The sequence below is a fragment of the Daucus carota genome, chromosome 4, assembly GCF_001625215.2.
Source record: "Daucus carota subsp. sativus chromosome 4, DH1 v3.0, whole genome shotgun sequence".
NCBI lineage: Eukaryota > Viridiplantae > Streptophyta > Magnoliopsida > Apiales > Apiaceae > Daucus > Daucus carota.
In genome coordinates, this window is record NC_030384.2 from 11,542,404 (window position 1) to 11,552,307 (window position 9,904).

Here is a 9,904-nt window from a genome sequence, read left to right on the forward strand (position 1 = left end):
ATATTTTCTTCACTCTAAAGATGAAACAGCCTTGCATCTGATGGATCATGTGAAGCAACTGGACCATGGATCTGAAGACAAAGTAAAGATCATTAGAAGTGATAATGGAACTGAGTTCATAAATTCAACAATGGAGGAGTTATGCAAAGAAAGAGGTGTAGTGCAACAATTTTCTGCACCTGGAACACCACAACAAAATGGTGTAGTTGAAAGGAAAAACAGGACTCTAATAGAAGCTGCCAGAACTATGCTTGATGAGGCTAAATTACCTACTTATTTCTGGGCAGAAGCTGTTCAAACAGCTTGTTTCACTCAAAATGCAACACTGATTAATAAGCATGGCAAGACCCCATATGAGATGGTGAAGAAAAAGAAGCCAAATCTGAAGTACTTTCATATATTTGGGTGCAAATGCTTTGTATTGAAGACTCATCCAGAACAGCTTACCAAATTTGATTTAAAAGCTGATGAAGGCATTTTTGTAGGTTATCCTCTGACAACAAAGGCCTTTAGAGTCTATAATCTAAGAACCAAAGTGATCATGGAATCCATACATGTGTCATTTGATGACAAGAGAATTATGGGTTTAGCAGACCTGGATGATCATGAAGAACTGCATTTTGAAAATGAAGAAATATTCTCTGATTCGGCAAACTCTGATGAACAGTCAAACTCTGACTGTAAGCAAAATACAGCAAACTCTGGTGAAAATTTACAAGTTCATGATGATGAAGCAAATGTTGAGGGGGAGCATCAGAATGTTTCAGACTCTACCCAAGACTCAAACTCATCAGAGAATGCTGACTCAAACTCATCAGAGAATACTGATTCAAACTCTGATAGCACAAATTTAGGGGGAGCTACAGAGAATGATCAACAGAATCAAGAGAGCATGGATCAACGGGGAGGATCCAATGATGAAAATGGCCAACTTCCACATGCTAGGAAGTGGACAAAATCTCATACACCTGATTTGATAATTGGAAATCCAGAAGCAGGTGTGCAAACAAGGACAGCTACAGCAAATGAGTGTTTACATCATTGCTTTCTGTCACAAACAGAACCTAAAAAGGTGGAGGAAGCTCTTCAAGATGCTGACTGGATTCAAGCAATGCAAGAAGAGCTAAATGAGTTTGAGAGAAATAAAGTCTGGACCCTAGTACCAAGACCAAAAGATAGATCCATAGTTGGTACAAAATGGGTTTTCAGAAACAAAACTGATAGTGAAGGTGTCATTACAAGGAATAAAGCAAGACTTGTGGCAAAAGGGTATTCACAACAGGAAGGTATTGATTATGATGAGACATTTGCTCCAGTTGCAAGATTGGAGGCAATTAGAATCTTTCTGGCCTATGCTGCTCACAAGAAGTTCAAAGTATTCCAGATGGATGTCAAGAGTGCTTTTCTTAATGGGAAACTGGATGAAGAGGTATATGTTGAACAACCTCCAGGCTTTGTGGATCCAAAGCATCCAGACTATGTTTATAGATTGGACAAAGCACTTTATGGACTAAAGCAGGCTCCAAGGGCATGGTATGAAACTCTGGCTCAATTTCTTCTTGAAAGTGGATTTACTAGAGGTACCACAGATAAAACCCTGTTTTACTTGAATCATGGTAATGATCTGCTTTTAGTTCAAATCTATGTTGATGATATCATTTTTGGTTCCACTAATGCTAAACTCTGTCAAAGATTTGCCAAGCTCATGCAGTCTAGGTACCAAATGAGCATGATGGGGGAACTCAGTTATTTTCTGGGTTTACAAGTTAAACAGACTGAAGATGGGATTTTTATCAATCAAGCCAAGTATACCAGAAATCTCTTGAAGAAATTTGGTATGCAAGACAGTTCAGCTGCAACTACTCCTATGGCAACAGCAACCAAGCTAGACAAAGATACTGGTGCATCAGTGGATATCACAAACTATAGAGGAATGATTGGATCTTTGCTTTATCTGACTGCAAGTAGACCAGACATAATGTATGCCACATGTCTATGTGCAAGATTTCAGGCAGATCCAAGAGAGCCTCATCTGATTGCAGTAAAGAGGATATTCAGATATCTCAAGGGAACCACATCATTGGGATTATGGTATCCTAGAGAATCAGATTTTAGTCTAATTGGATACTCTGATGCAGATTTTGCAGGTTGCAAAATTGACAGGAAAAGCACAAGTGGGAGTTGTCAATTTCTGGGTGGAAGACTTGTTTCTTGGTACAGCAAGAAGCAAAAGTCAATTTCAACATCAACAGCAGAGTCAGAGTATATAGCTGCAGGCAGCTGCTGTGCTCAAATTCTTTGGATGAAGAATCAATTGTTAGACTGTGGGTTATCCTTTTCTAAAATTCCTATTTATTGTGATAACCAAAGTGCTATTGCTATGACAGGAAACCCAGTTCAACATTCTCTGACAAAGCACATCAGTATAAGATATCATTTTATAAGGGAGCATGTGCTGGAAGGAACCATTGAACTTCACTTTGTTCCCACAGAACAGCAGCTAGCAGACATATTCACCAAACCACTAAGTGAAGCAACCTTTACTAGGCTGGTGAATGAGCTAGGAATGATATCAGGAACTGAGTAAACATAATGGTCAGATCTTTCAAGTTTAAATTGTCAAATTACCATATGTATTGCTCACAAACTTGCCATGATATACTCTGATTGTTAAACTCTGATGACATTCTCTGATGATATACTCTGTTTGTTATACTCTGATTGTCATTCTCTGACAATATTCTCTGATGTTTGTAAACTCTGAATCTTGATAAATGATCTCATTTTATCTCTCTGAGACAAATAACCTGTGAAGATACTATGAAGCATGATATGAATTAGTAATCATGAATCTCAGTTAAGTTCCTTATCTTGATCTCAATTTTGTGCTACTATTTTACACTATATGCATGTTGATATCATTGAGACTCTATTACTTCACATATCTTAATTATAAGTGAGACTGATTAATTTGCATTTTCTCTCAGTAAATTAGACAGTGATTATAAACTCTGATGCTATACACACCCCTGAAAATAAGCATGGTACTCCTTTGAGATCCTAGATGTCTATATGACAGTGACTGGGAAGACCCAAACATTTGATGGTATTAAGTAATTGCCAAGATTTTATAATATATGGTGACCAGTCACAATCTCTGATTACTGGAGAAATACTGTTGCAAAATTATATTTAAAGGTCGTGATTCATTTACACTGAAAAGCGTCCCAAAAAAAAAAATGGGGTAGTTTACTTTATATATTACTTCATCAGAGTATGTCCCTTGTCTATGTCTTGAGAGTTTGAATAAATTATTATTGTCTACCTTATAATTACGAAGTTGTGAAATTCTTTAGTCTCTGATTTAATATGTTAAATCACACACATTATTTCACAAGCACATTATTGAGCTATGGATTTTATGACAAACTCTGATTTTTGATGAATTTTCTAAACATTATGTCTTATTCTGAGGTGCTTAGAAATTTATTTTCTTTGTTTTAAATCTCAGAGTTTAAAATTCAAGGGATTTGATCTTGATTTTTAAAATCTTGTACATTTCAGGAGTTTAAATATTCAGAGAATATGAAGAGAGTGTACCAAACGGCTGTATTGTTAGTGGGCTTACATGTAAAATATTTTAATAGGAGAACGTGTAATCAGCATTTATAACTGCACAAGTTTTACTGCCCTCATGATTACTATTCTCTTTTCTCCATGCCACTAACACTCATCTACCAGTTAAAATCTGACAGGTGTCCAGCTGAACAAAAGCCCAAGCGTGTACAGCTAAACAAAATCTGAAGAGTTTATCACATCAGATTTTACTGCTTACTATTCACTTATACACTTCATCTTTACACACACTCTCTCAATAAACTCTTAAGCTTTTCTCTCTGCAACTCAAATCTTCTCTTACACACTTTCTCAAACACCTTTCTTCCTCTACAAACTCTGTTCTAATGGCGACTTCAGCGTTTATTCATGCAGGTGTGGAATTTGTTCCCAACAACCACGCTGCCATTCTTAACACAGCAGATGCTCCAAGGGATTATCATCCCATCCAGCAATTCCTGGCACAGAGTGCCCTAGCTACTGCTCTTACCGCTCCTGCCAGACTTTCTGGGAGCCAAATCATCACTTTCTGGAGGACAGGGCAATATGATAATGGCGGTGCAGATGGATCACCGTCCATTGTGTTCTCATATGAAGGGGAGGAGTATGTTGTTACTCCAGCCACAGTTCGTCAAGCATTCAACTTGCCAGAGAATGCAACATACATCACAAATGGAGATACAAATCTCAGGGGGATGATGAATGCTCTGGGCTACAGTGAATCACTTGATAAACTGGGTCAACTAAAGCGTCCAGGACTAAGAAGGGAATAGAGCTTCTTCTTTGACTGTATCACAAGGGCTTTTCAGAAGAAAAGCACCAACTGGGATGCTATACCAATGGATATGCTACAGATTGGGTATTCTCTGATCTACTCTACTAATTTTGATTTTGGTAGATTAGTTCTTAGAAATATTGGTGAAAGAATGCATGAAAATAGACAAGTCATATATTTCTCAAGATTCTGTCAATTATTGTTTAATGCCACTGTTGGTGAGGTGGATTTTGATGCTGATGATGAGATTAAGCCCTTTAGGCTTCATAAAAGGGTGTTCAAGGACCTCATCTCCAAAGATGAGAAGTATTCAATTCAGAGGCCTCTCCTTATTCCAGCTCCAGTTAGAGCTAGGATGGATTTGCCCCCAGTCCAACAACCACAACCACAACAACAACAGCCTCAACCTCCAGTCTCTCCTACAGCCACCAGACAACCCAGATCATCTACACCAAAGACAAAAAGGGCTACAAAGTCTGATGCAGCCCCTTCCACTAAGAAGACCAGAACCTCTGTTGCTACACAAGTTCTGAAGACAAAGTCTGATGTGCCAACAAACTCTGAACCAGTGCCAACAAACTCTGATCCTGTTCCTACAATAAACTCTGATACAGTCTCTAAGACTTTAAACACCGAAGCTGCTTCTCCACCAAAGCAGAAAAGAAGGAGACTTGTTGCAGCTTATGATTATGAAGATCTGGAAGCCCCTCCTGCAACAAACTCTGACCCTACTCAGGCAAGCCCAAAGTCAAAAACAGTAAGATTTAAAGCAAGGGCAAACAAGCCTAAGAGGGCAAAGGTACAAATTACTGAAATCACAGATTTCACTCTTGAGGAAGAGCAAGCACCATCCACTTCACTTACTGATTTATCTCAAGCTCTGATGGTGCATCCTCTTCAAGCTGTTCCACTCTCAACTGCTACAGCATCTTCTACTTCATCTGAAGTAGATGAGGAAATCATATGCAAAGAACCAGTTACATCTGAAGCTGGGACAACATTCTCTGATCCTCACACTCCAATATCTGATCATGGACCCTCCACTCCAATTCCTCATTCTCCATTGAAATTTCCTGAGGGTGCCATTATTCATGATACAGCTCCAGAAAATTACAAGTCAGATGCTGTAATTGAAGATTTTGACAAGGTAGTATTGGAAGCATTACAGTCACTTTCCACAGCTGATGAGGAGCCCAGCAAATCAAAAGAGAAAGTTGTTCCAGATGCTGTTAAAGATGCTGTTGATCCTGCATCTGATGATGATGAGGATGATGAAAGTTCAGATGATGAAAATGAGGATGAAGTCCCCATGTCTCTTCAACAACAGAAATGGGAGTCTACCGGCCAATACAATGCCAGATTGCAAACTCTGAAGCCAAACTCTGAGCCTCTTCCCAGGGATCTTCAGGTTGATCCACCAAATGAAGTATGGGATAAACTCTGGCTGAGTCACCAGCATTCTCTGGAGCCAGCAAAGGCTGAAGAATTCTTATCCATGGCAGAGAATAAGATTACAAACTCTGATGTTATGTCAAGCCTCAAAGCTACAGTTCTGTATCTGAAGACATTTCATACTGCTCATGCTCAGACATCTAAGTCAGTAGATGGTCTCAGAACAGAGGTAGCCAATTTTAAGGAAACTCAGAATATGGACAAGAAAAGGCACTTGCTACCTCTGAAGGAAGACATGAAGAAGCTGGTGTCTGCAAATCAATCTCTGGAACAGAGGATGTCAAACATTGAGTCTACTCAAGAGGCAATGTCCAAACAGCTTGAAGCCATTCAATCTTCACTTTCTCTGATTACTTCAGTACTGATTCCTGATGAGGATGATGTCAAAAAGGGGGAGAGAGTAGCTAATGTCAAATGCAAGACTACTTCTCAAATTCTGAAGAGAAAGAAAAATGATGATGATGATGATGTGGATGACTTCACCAAGAACAAAAGATTTCAAGCTGCCACTGGTGGAAGAGTTTCAAACTCTGACAGTCAAAAACAGTCTAAGCAAAGCTCAAAGTCTGCTCCAGTTCCAACACACAATGTCACATCTGGATCAAAGCAAAGACCAGTGGTTGGATCAGATAAACCAATGACTGATGAAGAGTATGCTAGATTGTTATTTGAACAAGAAAATCCAGAAGCCAAATTGGATTTGGAGTTGATTGCTGCAGAGGAAGCAGAGCTAAAGAAAGAATATGAGCAAGCTATAACCTCAGGCAAAATCCAGAAACCTGCAAAATCAACTACCAGACCAAAGGAAAAAGGAATACTGATCAAAGAAACTACTGTTGCTGATCAGAGTTTACCAATCAAAAAGGTATACTCTGAAGATGAATATACAAGCAAAGGCAAAAGCATAGTAGATGATAGCCTTGAGAAAGGCTGGACTCAGAAGAAGCCTACAACCTCTGACAAAGATCAAGTTGTAAAGGGAAAGAAATCAGAAGCTGCAATCTCTGACAAAGCTCATATTGCAGAATCACAAGAAGAAAAATTAACCTCTGACACAGCTCAAGTTAATAAGGAAGCAAAGAAAGACACAACTGATAAGTGGTATTTATACACACTTATAGGCCTTCATTTCCACTTAAATTGGTTGGTTGTACTTAAGTGTTTAGTGTCTTTTGATGTGTTTTTAGTGTTTTTCTGTGCAGGTCACGAGTTGAGGTGATGAAGTGATTTTCTATCATTTTAGGTTGTTTTTGGTGCATTATTTGCAAGAATAGAGAATTGTGGATTCATCACGACTTGGGATTTTGTGGGTATATCTTCTACAAACCCTCACGAGAGCACACTCGTCCACTAGAGCTATCTAGGGGTTTAAAGGGCTTGTTGCATGTGCTAAATGCAACCGTGATCACCTACGGAAGTGGTACTAGAGCGAGGAAGGACATGCACGCGAGAACGAGCGGAATTGGAGAAGTTGGCCATCCGGGGGCAGACACTAGCGCGCCCGCGCTACATTACAGTCCACTAGCGCGCCTGCGCTAGTTTAGCGCGCCTGCGCCCAGCAGAAGTGTTCCGGGCCGATTTTTGGAGCTTTTCTGATGGATTTCAGCAGCGATCGAGGCCCGGTTGACTTGGTCAATGTATTTTAATTTCTCATGTGTAAAACCCTAGCCTCCAAGTAGTTAGAATATGGAAACAATATCATAGTTAGTTTTCTTTTGTAATCAAGCACATTATCAGTTTGTATTGGATCGTTCTTCGCGAGGAAGTGACAGTTTCGAGCGAGATCGTGAACATCAATTCTGTAACGTTGTAATCTTTATTATTAATTCAAGCATTTTTATTTCGTTTAATTCTCGTAGTTTAATTATCATGTTTTCATTAGAACCCATGATGTCGATTAGTTCGATTATGAACTAACCGCCTTCATGGGATTCTAATGGATTTATCGATGTAGTTTAGTGAAGAATATTACTTGTGTGATTTTGCGACGTACGTTGATTTCTTTGCATGAGCCGTGCTTATTCTTCTTAGGAGCGTAGCTAACTTCTGAGTTGTTTGTTAATTCTTTCTGAAGCGAGAGTGGATGGTTGAATTTATAACTATGCCATGTAAACATGGGATTATGTGAATGAAACATAATTTGTGATAGACTTGAACTATTTTTATCACCCTGTGTAATCACGATAGACGACCTGTTATTAAACCTCTCTGCTTACACTACCGCTATAGAGATATAGGGTCTGAGCTTTGTTGGTGTCCATGAGATTTCTGTCTTAATTGCGGATTTTGATTGGTATGATATGTGTGCAACGAGAGTTGGCATGTATTACTTTCGTGTTGTCTGATTAGGATCAACAGTCGCATGTTAATCAGTAATTTCAATTCTAGATGAATTCGATAATGAAGTTAGAATCCCATGTGTTTTCCTATTCTGAATTTGATTAGTAAATTTAGTTATTAGTATAAAAGAACCCATCCTTGTTAATTGTCTTGGCAGTGAAAATTACTCATACATTGTTGCATAGGTGCGTATTCTTAATTCACCAGTCTCTGTGGGAACGAACAAATATATTACTTATGATCACGTGCGCTTGCGTGTAGATTTTTGCGAACAAGTTTTTGGCGCCGCTGCCGGGGACTCGGTGTTAATTAATTAGTTTATGTACTTGTCATCAGTGTGCATTAAAATTCACTGACTAGGATTCTATTCTCTTCTCACTTTTCTTCTTTTCTTTATTTCAGGTACTTGGGTCGCGTTTATGCTCACACGTTCTAGAGCTCGTAAGGAAGCAATTGATTCATCTTCTTCTTCTTCTGATTCTGAAACAATGACGGAACCTGAAGCACAACCAGACAGTAAGGCATTGAAGGATTTCTCTATGCCAAAGATCGATGATATCCAGTCAAGCATTGTCAGGCCTGCAATCGCAGCCAAAGCCTTTGAAATCAAACCAGGAACTATTCAAATGGTCCAGAACTCGGTACAGTATGGGGGTTCTCCTACTGAAGACCCTAATATGCATATACGGAATTTTATAGAGATCTGTGACACTTTCAAATTTAATGACGTCTCTGATGATGCTGTGAAGCTAAGGCTTTTCCCATTTTCACTGAGAGATAAGGCTAAGGGATGGTTACATTCTTTACCATCTGGTTCGATTACTACATGGGAAGATCTAGCTTAGAAATTTCTCACTAAATTCTTCCCCATGGCAAAGACTGCTGCACTACGAAATGCTCTATCTCAATTCTCTCAACAATCAGGAGAAACATTCTGTGAAGCCTGGGAGCGATATAAGGAGATGCTAAGGAAGTGTCCCCATCATGGCATGCCGGATTGGATGCAAATAAACAGTTTCTATAACGGTCTTGGACCTCAATCCAGACCTATGCTCGATGCTGCTTCTGGAGGTGCGCTATGGGCTAAAAGTTATGAAGAAGCTTATGATCTTATTGAAATGATGGCTGCTAATGAATATCAGAACCCTACTCAAAGACTTACTCAAGGGAAGGTAGCCGGAATTCTTGATCTTGACACGTCTACAGCTATTGCTGCTCAACTTAAGGCTCTCACGATGAAAGTCGATTCTCTGGCTCACCAAGGAATTCAACAGCCAATCTCAATTTGCGAATTATGTGCTGGTACTCACTCTACTGATCAATGTGCCATTTCTAGTGAATCAGCACAATTTGTGAGCAATTTTCAGAGAGGTCAACAGCCTGCTCCAGCTACATACCATCCTAATAACCGAAATCATACGAATTTCAGCTGGAGTAATAATCAGGGCTATAATCAACCTCAACAAGGATTTCAACAGGGACCTAAACAGTACAGTCAGGCTGGAACTTCACAACAATATGCACCTAAACAGCCATATCACCCTCCGGGATTTCAGAATCATGGGCAATCAGCTAACGAAAGGTCTGACATGGAAGAGCTAAGACTCATGTACAAGAGTCAGGCAGTAACTTTAAAAGCCTTGGAGACACAAGTCGGTCAGTTAGCTAATGCTTTATTAAGCAGACCACAGGGGAATCTCCCTAGTGATACAGAGGTACCAG

At 39.4% G+C, this 9,904-nt stretch overlaps 1 non-coding gene across 1 annotated transcript; it reads right to left on the bottom strand.

Moving 5' to 3' along the window:
• Window positions 1-9,066: 9,066 nt before the first annotated feature.
• On the bottom strand, window positions 9,067-9,173 carry LOC135152451 (small nucleolar RNA R71). The gene has a single exon (XR_010291629.1). It is a non-coding gene; the product is annotated as a small nucleolar RNA R71 (small nucleolar RNA).
• Between the last annotated feature and the right edge of the window lie 731 nt (window positions 9,174-9,904).